Consider the following 19,370-nt stretch of genomic DNA (forward strand, 5'->3'; position numbering starts at 1 on the left):
TAGTGTTAGAACACAAGGTTCTTGCCACTACTAGAATATGCTAGATTCTAACATTTTATGCAACGATCCTTTCGCGAAGTCAAAGCATAAAAGTCACCAAGACTTGGCCAATGAAATTACAAAGTACTCTATCGGAAATTGTTACAAGACAATTCCATAGACGTGAAGTCTCACATTCAAAGTACATTCTTTTGAACAACCTTCTTGCATAAAATTTTATAATCTAGACATATACTCTCAATATCTAACTCCCAATATGGAAACATTTCCATATTTGCCACATGACAACTCATTCTTAATAGAATCTTATCTAATCATAATAATGTCGATATGGTCCATCCAATACCATACTTCCAACTACTCACAAGCGACCAATCCTCAGCGAACTTTGGATCATCCTTTGATAGTTGTTTAATTATTTTAGTCAAAACCGATTCTAGTCCTTTTCCCTCTTAATGCTCTAGACATTTGGAAAATTTTAGAATGGTCAAATATTATTGCATTTGCAATCGATCCTATACCCAAAGCGTATGGAACACGATGAATAATGTCTTACATCAAGATATGATACTTTATCAATCTTCTTCCATAATATTTTATGTGTCACGTTCTCAGAATCCGAACTATGAAGAGGGATGCCGTAATCATAATCGAAATTTAAGAACACACTATGTATCCTTTGACTAAGTTTATTAAAATTTCTCAATCTAAGCTTTAGATTTTGAAATGAAGTATAATATTCTCTCCCTTAATTATAGCAAAACAATTTTTCAACCCATGCAACTTTGCAAATTGAATCTTTGTTTTTCTATAATTAATATTGCTAACTTGCAATACTTTCCATAATAATCATACAAGCATAACACTTATGCTCCCACTATTATGATGATTATTATCATATAAGCATAACACTTATGCTCCCACTAGCTTTGATATGTTTTCAGAAAACAGATGAACTTCCAGAAAACAATGCCTATTGAACTTCCAGATGCTTCGATAAGCCTTAATTTAAGCTTCTTAAACTTATACACCTTTGCCTTAGATAACTCATACGTATGCCTAAACAATTCAGAACTTATATCAATAAGTCCCAAATGTTAGACTAATTGCCAAATCTCACAATTCGAACTATGGAAAGGGATGTCGTAATCATAATCGAATTTAAGAATACAATTTTCACAATTGCTATCTTCTTAAAATCTCTCTTAGTGAAAGCATTTCCTCACAGTAATTTTCATGAAGGAGGGAATCTTATGACACTTAGATTTTTATGGTGTATGTGTTCCTATCCATGTGAATTTGCCAAAACCAAGTTTGCGACTAATCCAAACTCTTATGGACTGAACTTTCTTGATTTCTAGCCTTATGGTAACATGAGTGCCCACCATGTCTTCCAAGTAGTTTAGCAACTTATCCTTACATATCAATGTACTTTTCATCGATCAAGGAGCTTTGTCTTTATGTATTCAAATGAGAACTCATAGAACTCACATGCATAATTAACTCAATTGGAATGACACAAAAAAAAATAATGTCAACACATTAGGTTGTAAACCTCAAGTCATGTGCTAGTGATGATCGATAATGTTTATTCTTGATTTGTTCTTGAAACTTTTTCAAGATCATTAATACTCCCACTAACCTCTTGACATATATGATTCTCCTGTCAGGAAACTTTCCCAGACAAAACAAATATTCAAGAGTTAGTGTAGTTCTTATCAAGACAAAACACTTCACATAATTGGTCCTAGTTGGTCTTTATCTTAGCCAAAACATCACAACTTACCAATTTCAAATGTACAAGAATAAGAAACTTTCTTATTCTACATTTGATAAGTGTTACAAACCTACTTAAGACTTTTCACTCAAGTCACAATCTTAACTCTAAGACTTGATATTGGAACGAAGTATGATTGACTTCTTGATTTAACCATTTCTACAATTCTCGATTCCTCTTCTTAGACATGCAATTGCACTAAGATTCACTTAGAGGATCAATTGAGACATGGTTCTTAATCATTAAGACCTATCATAAAACACAATAAAATTTATTCTCCCTTCTTCTTAGAATAGAGAAACTTTTATTTTTCTGCCTTCTTCATTCTTGTTATTTGTTCTGCCATTCATTGAAACCTTTTCAATTAACTCAGAGTTACATTTAATCTTATAAGTATAAGCATATTTACTAAACTTTAGTAAATCATGAAGAATATCTTTATCACTCTTGTGGTGGACTTGATCGATGCACAACGTTGTGAACTCGATCTCCTAGTCCTTTAGTTGACTCTTTGTCGATGAATTAGTCTTGAATTTCCAATTATAAAGTTTCTCATTCATCACACAACCAAGTTGTATGATTCCAAGTTTCTGTCCAATTGAAACTTGAGTGATGAGAAACTCTCCCTATTTGGCAAATTCTCGACATTTCCACAAATAACATAATTAAGAATCAAATCCATTATTGCTAATAATAGAAACCTTCAAACAATAATTTTTCATACACGGCATTGCAAGGATAAATAAATAAGGTAAAATCAAAATTTATTTTATTGCGGAAAAACTTGTCCTTACAATGCAATTCAACTGAAAAACTATGCTATTACATATTTCTTAGCAATCTACCCTAACTCTAAAGTAGCAGCTCAAAAATCCGATCTTTGAATCCATGCGATCGAAATGCATTTCTTTGTGATCAGATTCAACAGCTTCTTCCTTAAGCTTCCTTTCTTTTTTCTTCGATCATGCAAAAAATCAAAATGTAATCTTATCACATCATGTATTAAGAATCATAAATAAGAACTTATAGATTTAGTTAATGGATTTTACCTGAAGTAGAGCCATACGTCTTAACTCTCCCATCTCTTAGATCTCTCAGGTAAATAGGGGAGCTTCGTCTCCAATGCCCATTCTCTTGGCAATAAAAGCAAATGGACTCCCTTGGCACATTACATGGGACAATCTCATACTTAGTCCTTTTTGGACTTTAATGTTGCCAGTGTCCAATGAAGTATGGGAGTTTGATCGACCAATCAAGTTTGCTTGACCATTGAGCCAAATCATCGCTGACTCAGCAGCAATAAGTAAATAGGTCAAATCAATGAAGGTCATGTCATGAACCATCGTGTAGTACTCTCTTACGAACTCACTATACAAATCAGGAAGTGACTGAAGAACCCAGTCAACAACCAAAATCTCTGAGATATCGACACCCAACATCCTTAACCTATCAATGTGTGACTTCATCTCTAAGACGTGTACACACACAAGTTTCCCATCTTCATGTTTACTTGCCAAAAGGGCTTGAGTGAACTTGAACTTTTAAGGCCTTTGAACTTGTGGGTCAAGTAGAACAATTAGAGGAGGTGGAGGAAGTGAAGCATGACTCTCATTTCCTTGATCGTATCTCGAAACGTCATCTTCATTTGGAAAGATTGTTCCAAAGGATTTGGGAAGACAATTTTAAGATTCAGACATCTACGAAACGGGAGAAAATTCAAGTCAGTTGATAAGAATCCTTGATGTAACACCTAAAATGAAACATCAAGGCTAGGATCCAACACAATACTCTACAAACTAGAAGAGGGATGTCGTAATCTAGTTGTAGAATATTTGAAGGTAGGTAATTGACGATTTACCAATTTTCACCATGAAAAAAAATGAAGTTTAAGTTTTAAATGAATTGAAACTCCTAGATCTTTTGAGATTCATTAAACTTTTCAATGGCATGTTTAATCTCGATTATGCCCTTTAAGTTTACGACTGGGATGTCGAGGATCACAAACAAGGTGTGAATAACCATATGAATCTACGTGGTGCACTCAATGCTGCTATCACCTAATCAATGTGCCGGTTACCCACACACGCTCCATTGATCTATGACAAACACTGAGCCACCCTTCGCCACCAATGCCAAACCCAAATTAGTGTGTCGGTTAACCACACACGCTCCACTAACGTCTCGGCAAGGGTGCAAAGTGTCATTCCATGGATTAGCATATAATTTCACATTTTTCCTAAAGTAACTGTGATTTGGGAATTTGAAAAAGCATGTAGTTACTTTGTACTTCATAATACTTATAATGGAAGGTTTCGTCCTATCTTACCCGTTCGGCTAACGTTCCTCCACTAGTCAAGAGTGCGGTGGGTAAGAGTGGATACCCATTCAATCGTCATTTTATAGGCAATTTCCTTAAACACCCCTTATAGATCAACTTCGTGAATGAGGCCTACTAACGGTAAGACTGACTCTTTACTCATATATATATATATATATATATATATATATATATATATATATATATATATATATATATATATATATATATATATATAATATTAGACTTTTAATGTTATACATATATAGTATAGGGTGTATTTTACACTTTTAAAATACTAGGTGGTCTAATTTAATAAATTATACTTTTAATTTAATTAAATGTAAACCAAAACTTTATGGAATTATTAACTCTCTTTTAATTTTACACTTTAACTAATTAATAAACTATAAAGGTGTAATTTGAATTTTTCAAAGTACAAGGTTTTTAGATCTTAAGATTTCAAATTAAGACTTTTAATTAAAATTTAAAATCCAAAACATGAGGGCAAGTTTTGAAACTTTTTCAAACTTAGGGTTTAGAATTTAAATATTTCAAAATTAAACTTTTAATGAAAATCTAAATTCCAAAACTTGAGTACAAGTTTTGAAACCTTTCAAAACATTAAGGTTAAACTATTTAAATTTCAAAAACAAAAACTTTTAAGTTTAAATTTAAACTATATAACCTAAAGGGTGCAAAATGAAACTTTTCAAACTTACTGGGTCAAATATTTATCTAATAATAATCCTATATTATCCATATTAAACCAAATCCATTAATTTTGATAAGGATAAACATTCCAAACATAAAAAATTGATTTTAGGCAATAAAAACAAGTTTTGGTAACTATCCACATCAAAATCAGGCCAGAAAATCGAAAATCCCGACAATAGAACAGGCAGCTCATCGAGTCCTCTTTGGAACTCGTCGAGTTCTTAGAGAAAACTCGGCGAGTTTATCAAACAGTCAGCCAAAAATTCAAATTTCAGATCAAACAAACATCAAATTCACTAACAAACAACCCTAGGCTCTGATACCACTGATGGGTTTTGAGCAATACATCAATCCTATGGTGTACATGCAAACCCTAATAGCTTTTGGATCTAGTTTGTCTAATGAACATGCAATTAAATATCCAAAGCTATAAGCCCTAGATCTAGCATGCAATTAATCATATTAACATAAAATAGGGTTTAGATCTTACCTTTGATTGTTATACAACAATAAAAATCAATCCGTGGCTTCAGAAAGCTTAGTTCCTCAAGTGTTGCACCTTTAATGGAGTCACAAACACCATTAAGCAACTTGGATGAAGAGGGAAGAGAGGTGAGGCACCAAAAAATGGCTGGAAACCCTTGTACGATTTCTAATTGACTTACCCATAGAATTTTTCCAACCTATTATTCCAAGGTGATCCATAGCCCAATTGCAATTATCTGATAATTACAATTCCAGTCCCCTAAGTTTAATAAATCTCTTTTAGCCACAAAATTAATTCTTTACTAATATTAATTAAACAATATGATTTCTCCTTTAATATATTATTCTTATAATATATTAATAAATCATAATTAAACCTTTCTCTCCTTAATTCATCCTACATATTGCTATGGTGAAGGCAACCCAAAAGGACCATGCTCATAATCGGGTCAAGTACATACCAAAATAGCTATGGACTTAGACACTAATCCAACAGTAATAACATTACAAACTAAATTCGATATTACAGACAACTGAGATACATTCGAAACTCAAAATAACATTTAAAGCTCTACATTCTCCCCCTTTGTGATCATGTCGAATATAAGTTGTTAATACCTTAGCTGTTTGATGAATCACACTTCAAACCTCAGCATACCAGTTAATGATCTTTTGAATTTCAGCTTTCTCCTTGTCATTATTCTTTGCACAATTGTTCATTCTTACCATGAGATTTTGGTAATGTGGCATAGTATACCTTTCAACATCACACACTTGAAACATGAATTTAGATCTATTGCCCTTCTTGTTTTTCCTAACAAAAACAATCCCTAAAGGTTTCAAGGTAATCTCACCATCTTTGAAATCTTTCAAACTAGCCTTAATCAAAAGCATAGTTTATGTAACAGTGACTTCTTTATCAAAATACATTGCCAACTCAACATCTATTAAGGCTAATGCTCCATAGTATCCTTCGATAAACACCTTCAGATGTCCAAAAGCATTCAAAAAATATTCCTTGCTCGTCACTTGCAATTTCTCTAAATCAACACTCTTCATTATCAACGCCACAACTAACAAATCATGAAGATTCATTAATGGAAAGTTTGCAACCGAGAAGTCAAATGTGATACTGTTTTCTCGGACTGCGTGATATCGATAATTCTGGAGCATTCCCTCAAATAGAACGTCTTTAGTAATGCCCATAACCCAAACTATCTTGACAAATGACCATATCTCTTCTTCCTTCTTCCCAAGTACAACATGAAAATGAAACTTCATACGCCTATACTCAAGTTTATCCTTGTACTTGTCAGCAAGCTCGAACTGCTCATCCAGGAACATCATTTTGTTCACTGGGAAATCTAACTGGTTCATGTTGGAGTTCACAGTGTCGAAGCTTTTCTTGGGAATCTTCTCAAACTCATGCATTTTTCCAGAAACAACCAAGGCTTCAATAGATTCGTAATTATAATGCTTTGTAGGATCACCTTTGTTGAGACCACGTGGATCATTGGCTCTCAGTCGGAGTATACTCTGAACTTGTCTTTTCTTCTCGATCTCTTGTTCCATTGCAACTTTCTTTTCTTCCTTCGAAAGCTCAACAGTTACTTCTTTTCCTTTCCCTTTATCTGCTTCTGTAGACTTGGGTTTCGAAGATGAACTTGTACCACCAATTACGATTCCCTTTTTCAAAGGCATTGTTGTTGTAGTTGTAGAGGTTATTGGATCTATTTTACTTTGCATTGACACAAGAATTTGAGTAGTTACAACCTTTCCCACTACCTTTTCATCTTCATATGTTTTTCCAGAACCTCCTTCTCCTTTACTAATGCTAACATGCATTCTTTCTCCCCTTGCACCCCTGTAAAAACAGGAGGGGCACCCGTTCGAATTAATGGAAGTAGTTTTAGAAGTGGAGCTAATTCTTTATGAATTATTGACTTAAGCAAGGTAAACTTTTGAGTGAAAAACTCAGGAGTAAAAATTGAAGATGTCGAAGATCCATACTATGACAAGAGATCCTTTAACACACCTAGTAACTTTTCTATATCACCAAAACTGGTTGTATCAACTTCAACCTTTTTTCAAACTTAGGAACGAAGGAATTGTACCATTCAATAGCTTTTGTGACCGCATCAGCAATTAGATCTACCTTTGTATGAAGGGTAGAATAATTGAGAGTTAGAACTGAGATTTCTTTCTCCATGTCTTCTCAAACATTTTTAAATTTATTTATCACAAATCCAGGATCCTCAAACATAACTCTTTTCTCTTGTGTGTACAATCAAATCGGCGCCTTCCCGCGATCTTGATAAGAACCTAAAACACATAACACATAACATGGTAAGCACAAAGTTTAGTGAGTTCTCCAAAACCACATACGGCTCATTAGCCACTCGAGGCTATAACACAGTAAGACCCTCCGGTTAATGTGTCTCAGTAGGACCCTCCTTTCCCACAACTCTAATGGACCCTCCGGTCCTAATTCTGTAAGCTCAGAATAATAGACAACATAAATCTCAAAGAAATTGAAAGACCCAAACTTTCATACTTGAGACATTGTTACTCCAAGTTACTCCAAATTACACCAAAACATGCTACATGCATATTCATAAATCATATTTTACATTGATAATTTGATTACAAAAGACTGGACACAAACAAACTATTTAGACTACTACAAAGTGTTATATATTACATAACTACCCAGGATATTATTGTTTTATACATAGATGAGTACTAAATACAAAAGTAATTTTTTTAAGTATTCAAAATCTTCTATCAGTATATATATACTTAAATATGGCATACGTGAATCATGTGACAAGCTTTCCATATCAATCGATAATTTTATTCAAACATACACAATCAATGTGACATAACAATTTTAATACTTGATATAAATCAATAAAGTTTCATCCTAAATGGCACAGACGACATACACTTTCTGATTAAACATTTTGGTAGATTTCAGGCTTTTAGCCCAATCTAACCTTCTCCCAATTCCATAAGGGTAGAAGTCATTCTCTTACGAGATATGCTCTACACGACTAGAGGCTACATACCAATACCACTGTGAATCTAAGTCATTCCAATGATCACATGGTCAAAGGTACAACTTTGCTACCATAATAGAATGAAATAATAACACGGAAAAGCACATGACACATATAACACATAACATACAATTGTTCCTATATATTGAAATCACCGTGAAATAACTGAATGAATAAATGATAATTTGGGCAGTACTTCGACTCTAAAAATGACTTTCTGTGATGAAACTGGGTATTTTAGTTGAAAATCGGGGCTTACTCAGGTAGAGTTTCGACTAGTAAGATGATTTTCTCGGAAACTTCGGGGCTTCGTGACTTGCTTCGCGTGTCGGGGATGATAATAGGACTTCAGGGGGGGTGGTGTCACACCCCAAAACCGAGAACGGCGGAAATGTTCTGGGGCGGAGGACGTCATGTAATGTATCTCAACAATGTAAAGTAGTAAACAAGCAACAACATCATCCATTTCATTAATAGTATAATTTTAATTACAAGTGTGTTCTTTCATAATATACAACAATAAAATGAATAATCAGAAAATACGACGAGTTTGAACTGCTCCGTCTTCACCAAAAACCTGGTTGTCGTACCTGTCTATTTGCGACCTGAGAATATAAGTTATTTTGAAAGCGACCTGAGAATGTGTTTTTGATTTGTAAAACTTGTAATGAAAGACTTGATATTGTTCTGAAAGAAGTTCGTATAAGTGTGGAAATGTTTGTAAGTAATCGAAACCGTTTGGTAAACCCTAGAAATCCCTATGATTCCTATTAGTATAGATAAAATCTTCTACCAAGACCTAGTTGTTTTGAAAGTAGTCTTCTACCAAGACCCGACTGTTTTGAAAGTAGCCTTCTACCAAGATCCAACTGTTCGACAATTATTATTAATATAAGAAATTGTATCCTTTGGTACTAGGATACTCAAATACGATTCACCTCATTGGTTATGTGGATGACTCACACGATAATGGTAATAATATAACTAACTTATGTATTATCCCTTTATACTAGGATAACTAACAGTGTTAACTTTAGACATCCATAGATGTACATTTACCTCTGTTGCTAACAGCTGGGTGTAGGAATAGTTAGTCCCTTAAAGTATACCTGTAATGGTATCAACCGAAGACATCCGTGGATGTGCATTTACCTCTGTAGCTAACAGAGATTCTAGGAATGGTTAATCCCATAAAGTATCCTTTGGTACTAGGATATAAAGTCCAATCTATCTCATCGATGATGTGATTGTATCACAAGGTAAAGATAGAAAGGAGAACTATATAACAGTATCTAGACATATAATATGTAATAGTAATTGCCATATAATATCTATGTAAAAGTATTCATGTGTAAGTATTCATGTAAAAGTATTCATGTAAACGTACTCATGTAAGCGTATCTATGTAAGAGTATTCATGTATAAGTATTCATGTAAAAGTATTCATGTAAACATACTCATGTAAGCGTATCTATGTAAGAGTATCCCTATAAATAAATCCATGTATGAGGAATCTCTGTAAGAGTATACCTTCATATAGCATGTAGTCTAGACTCATGAATGAACTGACTCTGGTGTAATTTCTTGTAATAGGGATAATGTTTTGTATCCCATAAACTATTCCAATAATAGTTTACTAGAATGTAATTGATGAGTGTCCAAGTAGGTTTATACACCCTTGCTACGCAAGAGCGTCAGAACAGAATTAACTGATGGAACATTTATGACTATATATGTACACATGATATATAACTAATATTTAAACGACCTTCGGATGGGTACCCGATATCCCACCAGACCACATCCAAATCGAGCAAAAGGAAACAGGGTGGATAGCCTTCCGAAGTCTTTTAAACATGTCTTATATAACTATACATATAAAGGCATGCAATTTATAATATAAAAGCATAAAAGAAGTTTTGTAAAACCGTTGAAAAGTCTAATAAAGAATTTGTGACTTGATGTCAGTTTATAAAACGATTCGAAAACAGTTGACAAGACAGTTTAAGTGTAAGAAAACCTTTGTTTGATGCACAACTATAACAAATTCAAAAAAAGAAACATACAGTTTGTAAGACAGTTTCTAAAAGTGTTTTAACATGTAAAAATTAACGTTTGTGAAAACTATTTGAAGTACATATGAAAATGTTCGTTTGTTGTTGTATATGAATGTATCTCCTTGAAATAGTATTTCTAGTATGTAAAAGTTCGTGATGTTCTCGTAAAACTATACCTATTATAGTTTTCTAAAAGTGTGTCTCATTTGTATAACAAACCCTTAGTGAAAATGTTCACTTGTTATGAAAAGTGTAGTTTTTGTAGTGCCAAAACCGACACATAGAAATATAGTATAAGCAAAGTGTCTGATTTATATAAATACATAAATCATTTCTCATTTCAAAAGATAAAATGTTGTCGTGGTATAATTTGCATATGAAAGTTCCCCTATAATAGTTATAAATCACATATGCTTCCTTTGATAAAATGCGTATAGTGAAAGTTTATGTAACACACAATAATAATCGAGTGTTTTACTTGTATTCCCCCCCTTAAAAGCATATAAAAGTACTCATAAAACATTTAAAAGTGTGAGTTTATAGGGGTATGAACTCACATGATTGATTGAAGAAAGCGTGACGAAAACCGGGCAGAACTTATACTCGAGAGAGCGGATCTCTCGAGATTCTCGGGAATCTCGGGGGCGTAAAACTTCCTTCCAAGCTTGGATATGAAAACCGCGACTTTGGGATGGCTCCGAGGGTTGAAACACAGAACTTCGGAACGAGAAGGGAAGGAAATTAGCAAGAATGGCCGGCATCCTCGCACCTTTTATATAGGGGCTGAAAGCCTCGCGTACGCTTGTATGCGGGGCGTACGCGACGTCATGGATGACCGCATCCTCGGTCAAAGCATTGGAGCGACGTGGATGAACCGGAGCCTAGCATTCAAGTACGCTGCGTGTACGAGGGTATGCTGGGCGTAACCTAGATTGGTCCGATGACTCCTCCTTCGGATAATACCGGATTTTAATTAAATTAAATATTTTAATTATTAATAAATTCCAAAATTCATATCTTCTTCATACAAATTCCGTTTTTGACGTTCTATATATCCACGCGTAGGTGAGACTATGTTCTACAACTTTCGTTTAGACTCCGTCGGCTAGTTTTGACTTTATTTTTAATATTATATTTTTAATAGGCCGGGATAGGAAAAGTCCGTTAAAATTTCATAACTCCTTCATCCGCTGTCTGTTTTCGCCAGACTTTTTACCGTTTTAATACCAATGATGAGATCTTCTATTCTCATTTAGGTCATGTTGGAAAAAATCCGCTCGATCTCGATTTCGAGTTTGTAGTTGTCTACTACTATGTCTGAAACTTCGAAAAATCATAACTTCCTCATATGAAGTCAGATTTGGGCATTCTTTTTAGGTATACTTACGGTTTTGGGATATCTAAAACTTTCATTTAGATACCTAAGGCTAAAAGTTATTGTATTGAAACTTCGCGTTTTACGTCTATCAGTGTTGCAGATTTTCGCTGCTAATCTTAGATTGATCATAACTTCTTCGTTATAACTCAGATTTTAGTGTTCTTTATATGCACGAAAACCTTGATACGATTCCTACCACTTTATTTAACCCAAATAAGATTTTAGGAAAGTTAAATTTTTACCTATATTTGACTGGTGTTACATTTCATTGTCTCGAAATATCGGGTTGTCACAGGGGGGGGGGGGGTTAAAAGTAGGCTAAAAAAGAAGTAGAGAGTGAGAGGAAGTAGAGTTTGTAAACAAAATATAGAGGTCTTCTTCACTATTTATAGGGTGCTAAATCACGAATTACGCTGTGCGTAATTCTCATTTACGCGAGACGTACAACCCTGATGGCTTCTTCGCTTGGCGTACACTCCAGTACACATGTGTGACAACCCGAAACTTTTATCCGGTACAATTGATCTGTATATCAATATTAAACTCGAAGTTATCATCTTTTAACGAAATTGTGGTTCCGTATGAATGCTCTAGGCTTAGTATAAGCTAGATATGAGTCTTAAGAAGGATTAGAAAGTGTGTAGCATCACAAAATCAAGCCAATCACACCACAAAAGGTGTGTACGGCCACACACCCGAGTGTGCGGCCAGCCAGCCGCACGCACACCCCCAACCACACACCTGACCTTATATATAGGAAAGGGCCCCGCTCCCTCATTCACTTTTTCTTCTTTTGGCTTTACTCTACTTTCTCTATTTACTTTCTGTCTCTAAAAATCTCATCCACGAACACTCTAAGGGCCTCAAAAACGTGAATAACTCCATCATCTACCTTGTTATACAGGTAAAACACCTAAATATAAGCCTGCAATTCTTCATGTTCTCCGTGTTCTTCGTCCTTTAATGGATTGTGGCCGCACACCTTCATAAGGTGGCCGCACACACCTCAAAACTCTCCAAAGTGAAGAGTTTGGCCTCCATTTTCTAGTTGGACTTAGTTTTAGCACCTAAACACCCAAAAAATTGACATTTCGAGCACAAATGAGGAGTGTACGGCTGCACACACCCCTTGTACGGTCGTACACTCCTATGTGCAGCAACACACACAGTCTGGCCGCAAACCCTGGCCGCACACTCACCTTTATGGCCACACACTCACTGTAATACGCATATTTGGCCTTAAACTTGAAAAGATCACTAAGTATGTGACATAAAACACTTAGTTCTAGTGATTCCAGGTCTTTAGGGAGGCTTTCCATCATGGTTTGTCATGGAATACTCAAATCTAATACATATATGTGGAATATATGTTAATAGGGTCCACTCGCGTACAAAACACCGGTTAACACTCGACGCTCATAACCAATTAAACATTCGGATCCTACGATAAATTGTGAGTTCATACCCGTACACTTTTATGAGTTTTTTCCTGTTTCCGGGGGGGGGGGGGGGGATACAAGTTAAACATAAAGATTTTCAAAACTTAAAAACTGATGCAATTACAACTGTTTCTATCAAACATTTAGATACAGTTATCCCTTTTGTAATATGCGGAGCATAAGGGATGTTTTCAAATCCTAATTGTATAGTTTTCAAAATCATACACGAACGTAACAACCATTCAAATTATAATAGGTATAGTTTGGGATTTCATTACCAGTCTTATAGATTCAAACCTCATGCAAAGTTAAATATATAACTTATGTCAGATTTAGTTTATCCATTACTATGAACACAAAAGTAGAGCATCATGCTAAACAATTATTTTATGTATAACTATTTATCCTATACACCGTTACAAACGATTTCGAACTCAAGAACAACCGAACAACACGTAAACTAGTTAATACATGATTGTGAGACTATCTCCGTCATGCCCCGCGGGGTACCAATAAATCCTCACCGGTAGAATAACCAAAGTCTCCTGGAGGGAGAGCGTGGAATTTGTGAATAGATCTATTCGGGACCGACAATCCCACACTTGAACTGTTAGCTACGCCTGGGGTGACAAATTTTGTAATCGTACGACGCCTGAAGAACGTCAAGGAGGTCACATGTCAAATTAGTATGGTTATACGACTCACAATAAGTATAAACTAACCTTGTTTACGAGATTTCCTTCTTCCATGGTTTTATTTTAATTAATAAAACAACTATCTACTTACTGGAAGGTATTACAGGGTTTTCGAACAGAACTTACGTTACGTACTGGTGGTAGCCATGGTTTTCAAACAGAACGTACATTTCATACAAAAACGAACAAACTTGTTAGAAAATATTGGATTTTATTGGTAAGCATGCGTACATATTTCAGAACTTGGTAAAAATGGTTTTCGATACAAACGATATTTACTTATAATGGAAAGAAAACATTTATACAAATTCATTTACTAGTTTTCAATACACAAAAACATATTTATGAACTCACCAGCTTTATGCTGATACGTTTTCAAAACTACTTGTATTCTCAGGGCAACGATAGACAGGTACCCAACCAGTGTTTGGAGAAGACAGAGCATTTTTGGAGTCTCGTCTTTATCTTTTGTTATATAATGTTATGTACAAACTATATTTTGAAACAGATGTAAATATTCATATTGTAATGTAATGGTTGTGTTTACTTTGATTACTATGATACGATTGTTGTGATACTACGTATGACGTCACCACCCCCAGACGTTTCCGCCGTTGTTTTTTCGACGGTTCGGGGGTGTGACAACAGGGCATAATGTATTGCGGCTCAGTAAGCTGGGCGTACAGCGAGTACATGGCACCAGACTTTTTGAGTATGTATGATACGTGTCGCGTGCGAGGGTTGGGCGACGTGGCCAACTCTGGTTCACACACACGAGTACGTTGGGCATACTCATGTACGCAAGGCGTACACAGATTTACCAAACTTCTAAAATCTATATATTTCGCATACGAGCTCCATTTTTGACGTACTTTACATCCATGCGTAGGTGAGATTATGCTCTACAAATTTTGTTTAGACTCTGTCTGCTAATTTTGACTTTATTTTTAAAGTTATATTTTTAACAGGCCGGGACAGGATAAATCCGTTAAAAATTCATAACTTCTTCATTCGACGTCCGTTTTCGTCTGTATTTTTACCTTTATACTAATATTCATGAGACCTTCGATTATCATTTAGGTTGTCTCGGCTAAAAATTACTTGATCTTTATTTCGATTTTTTAGTTGTATACTGTTATATCGAATGTTAGAAAAATCATAACTTCTTCGTACGAAGTCATATTTTGACGTTCTTTTTATGAAAGTTTTCGGTTTAACAAATATTAAAACTTTCATTTAGATCATATAGGCTAAAAAGTAGTTTATCGAAAACTCACTTTTTACGTCATACGGCGTCGTGCCGGTTCTGTCACGAAACTTGAAGGAGTCATAACTTCTTCGTTATAACTCGGATTTCGATTAGGTTTTTGCCTAAATGTTTTTAACGAGACTCTCTAGTACTTTCAATAATATAATTTTTTACTTATTTTCCAAATTAATTTTACATTTTCGTAGATTTTAATAGCTGACATTTGATTGTAATCTCATAAGACTTCGAACACTTTTTAAATGATTCTAATCATAGTTTTACTTCAATTCTAATAAAAACTATTTGTTAGAACTCAACGCTCAGAATCACATAATATTTCATAATATTATTCATTTTTAAATGTTACAAAACACGATAATTGAACGTGTATGTTACAAATACCTCCTCCTTTTGAGGATTTTGTCTCCGAAAGCATAACGATTTAAATAAGTGGGGATATTTCGTTCTTATCTCATTCTTATTTTCCCAAGTATAATTTGGGTCTCGATGGTGTTTCCACTTGACAAGCACCAACTCCACTTCTTTATTACGCAATTTCATCGTTCTTTCATTTATGATTTCTGCAGGCTCTTATACATATCTTAATTTATTATCCAGTTTCACTTCGGATAACGAGATCGTTTCATCATATATACTTAAACATTTACACATATAACTCACATGAAATACATCATGAATATCTGCCAAATCTTCCGGCAATTCCAAGAGGTATGCTTGTTTACCAATTCTCTGGATGATTTTGAAAAGAACCAACAAATCTGGGACTCAATTTTCCTTTCTTCCTAAATCGCATAATGCCTTTCCATGGGGATACCTTTCGCATTACAAACCCACCCACCTGGAATTCTATGGGTCTTCTCCTGTTTTTCGCATAGGACTTCTGTCGATCCTGAGCCGCTTTCATTCTTTCTCGTACGATTTGAATCTTGTCAGTGGTGTCTTGAATCATTTCAGGGCCTCCAAGGATTCTATGTCCTATATCACGCCAACATAATAGAGTACGACATTTACGCCCATATAGTGCTTCGTATGGTGGCATTTTGATTGAACTGTGGTAACTGTTATTATACGAAAATTCGACAAGAGGTAAGTACTTGTCCCAGTTAACACCGAACTCCAAGATACATACACCAAGCATATCTTCTATTGTTTGGATTGTTCTTTCCGTCTGACCATCTGTTTGGGGATGATAAGCTGTGATGAAAGCAACTCGAGATCCCAATTCACGTTGCATACTCGCCCAAAAGTGAGAAGTGAAGCGATTATCACGATCGGAAATGATCTTTAGTGGCTCACCATGTCTCGAAAAAATTTCATCCAAGTATACTTATGCGTATTTCTCCATTGGAGCCGTTTCATGCATGGCAAGAAAATGTGCACTCTTAGTCAGGCGGTCGACGATTACCCAAATGCTATCATTTTATCTAGCAGTCTTTGGTAATTTGGTAACAAAATCCATGGACTGCTCTTCCCATTTCCACACAGGAACACTAAGACTTTGTGGAGTTCCATAAGGCTTTTGGTGCTCTGCTATGACCTGTAAGCATACTAGACATTCATACACATATCTTCCAATGTCTCTCTTTCATCTAGGCCACCAATAATTAGCTCGTACATCAAAGTATATTTTACTTGTACCAAGATGTATTGATAGTTTAGATTTATGGGCTTCATCCAAAATCTTCTGTCTTAATCCGACAATTTTTAGAATCTATAGCCGATTCTTAAATACCTTTAATCCTCGTGGATCATCAAGCAAAACATCAGTATAATGTATCATCCCTTCTTTCTTCACATTTTCTGGCTTTAAGGCCTCTTCTTGCCATTTCTCTAGTTCATCAAGAATATTGAACTTTACTGTAGTGTGAGTAATAGTATAGCATATACTATTACGATAAACTTTTTGATGGGTTTTAATCATAAGACATCCTATGTGCTCATACAAACCCTAATGCTTGGATCTAGGTTTCTCTATTGTACATGCTTTGAATCCAATACTATAAACCCTAATTCTAGCATACATATAATCATATTAACATGAGAATAAGTTTATAGTGTTACCTTGATTGTTATGTAGAAATAACAATCCCAAATCTCCTTGTATTAACTTTAGAAGGCTTAGAGTCACAAGTGTCACTCTTCTAATGGTTCACAAACACCATAAGCAAGAGGATGAAGAGGAGAGAGGATGGAGGCTGCCAAAAATGTGTGTAAACCCTTACCAGAACATTAGCCACGTTTTTTAGCCTTAAGGGGTCTTTATATAGTTGGGCTATTAGGGTTATCTAACAAGGAAACCCTAATTTGGATGCTTAAGCCCTAAGCAACCCATAGACTCCTTTAATTAAGCCCATGGACGATTTCCTTATGGGTTTCCCATTAGAATTCGTCCATCTCTTAATATAAGGCAATCCATGGCCCAAATTGCAATTATCCTATAATTACAATTCCAGTCCCTTAAGTTTAATTAATCTCTTTTAGTCACAAAACTAATTACCAATTAATTATTGACTAATATTAATTAAACAATATGATTTCTCCTTTAATATATTATTCTCATAATACATTAATAAATCATATTTAATCCTTACTCTCCATAAATCATCCTATCAAGTTGCTTTGGTGAAGGCAACCCAAAAGGACCATGCACCATCGGGTCAAGTACATACCAAAATAGTTATGGACTTAGACACTAATCCAACACTTTTCTCCTAAGAGCATCAACAACTACATTGGCCTTTCCAGGATGATACAGGATTTCACAATCATAATATTTGATCAGCTCCATAGCTTGTTGTTGTCTCATATTCAGAGTTTGTTGACTTAATATATACTTCAGACTTTTGTGGTCGGTAAACAATTGGCATTTTGTACCAAAAATATAATGTCTCCAAAGTTTTAGGTCAAATACCACCGCTGCAAGTTCAAGGTCATGGGTGGGATAATTGTAACGCCCGTAGATCCGGGCTAGTCAATTTAGAGACGATAAGCATCAAAATTGACTTTTTGATGGAAGATTATTTAGAAGGATTAATCTTAACCAAGTTGTATTATATGTCACAAGGTTTCCGTGCATATAAAGAACGCCAAAATCCGAGTTATAACGAAGAAGTTATGACCTGTCGAAGTTTCGCGATAGAACCGCCACGACCCAGCGCGATGTAAATAGTGAACTTAAGGTAGATATATATCTATCCTTAGTGATCTAAAACAGAGTTGAAGATATATTTGATAGTAGTCCAACGATAAAAATACAGACGAAAACGGAGTTCAGATGAAGGAGTTATGAATTTCGAACGGAGTTTTCCTGTCCCGGCCTACTATAGATAATATATAAGTAATATACTTATAATATATTAAAAATAAAGTCAAAATTATCCAATGGAGTCTAAACGATAGTTTTAGAGCATAATCTCACCTTCGCGTCGATATAAAGAACGTTGAAAACGGAGTTCGTATGCGAAAGTTATGAATTTCTGAAGTTCGGGGAGCGAAACCCCAAAACTGTCAGAGACCACGACGTGGCAAGCAGTGCCACGACGTGGAAAGTATCCTGACAGCTCCGGGAGTCCCCCAGATGCAACTTGGGATGATGCATGCAGTGACGATCAAGCCCACGACATGGCAAAAAGATCCCTTGACGTGGCAAGGGCCAAATTTGCCCTATAAATAGATTTGAAGGGCCAGCCGACTATGGTTGCTCCATCCCTTCTCTCCCACTCCCGATACACCCTCTAAGCCTTATTTTAACCCCCCAAAGCCCGGGTATCAACCCCGAGACCCGAAGCAAGTCCCGAAGCCCGAAGATCCCGAGAAGAAAAGAGTTTCCGAGCTGAAGCTCTGCCCGCGAGAAACTAGGTGTGTGAAGTGATCTCGGTTTCACCGAAGAATACTACTTCTACAAGTCGTAGTGTTGTCCGATCATCTTCTGATCAAGTGAGTGTATAGTCCCTTTCATAAACACGATTTTCATACAAGTATTGTTTTAATGTATTAAGTATATGTTTGGTGTGAGTGTATAGTTACTTTCTTCTAACATATAAGTATTAAGTATTTGCTACGATATACGTGTTATGTGTTTATATACTGTCGTTTATTTGAGATAAGCATGAAATCGATGTTTTATATAGGTTTTAAATGAGTTAAACTGTATATGTATGTTATATCTACAAATA

This window comes from Lactuca saligna, chromosome 3, assembly GCF_052625555.1.
Source record: "Lactuca saligna cultivar CGN05327 chromosome 3, ASM5262555v1, whole genome shotgun sequence".
NCBI lineage: Eukaryota > Viridiplantae > Streptophyta > Magnoliopsida > Asterales > Asteraceae > Lactuca > Lactuca saligna.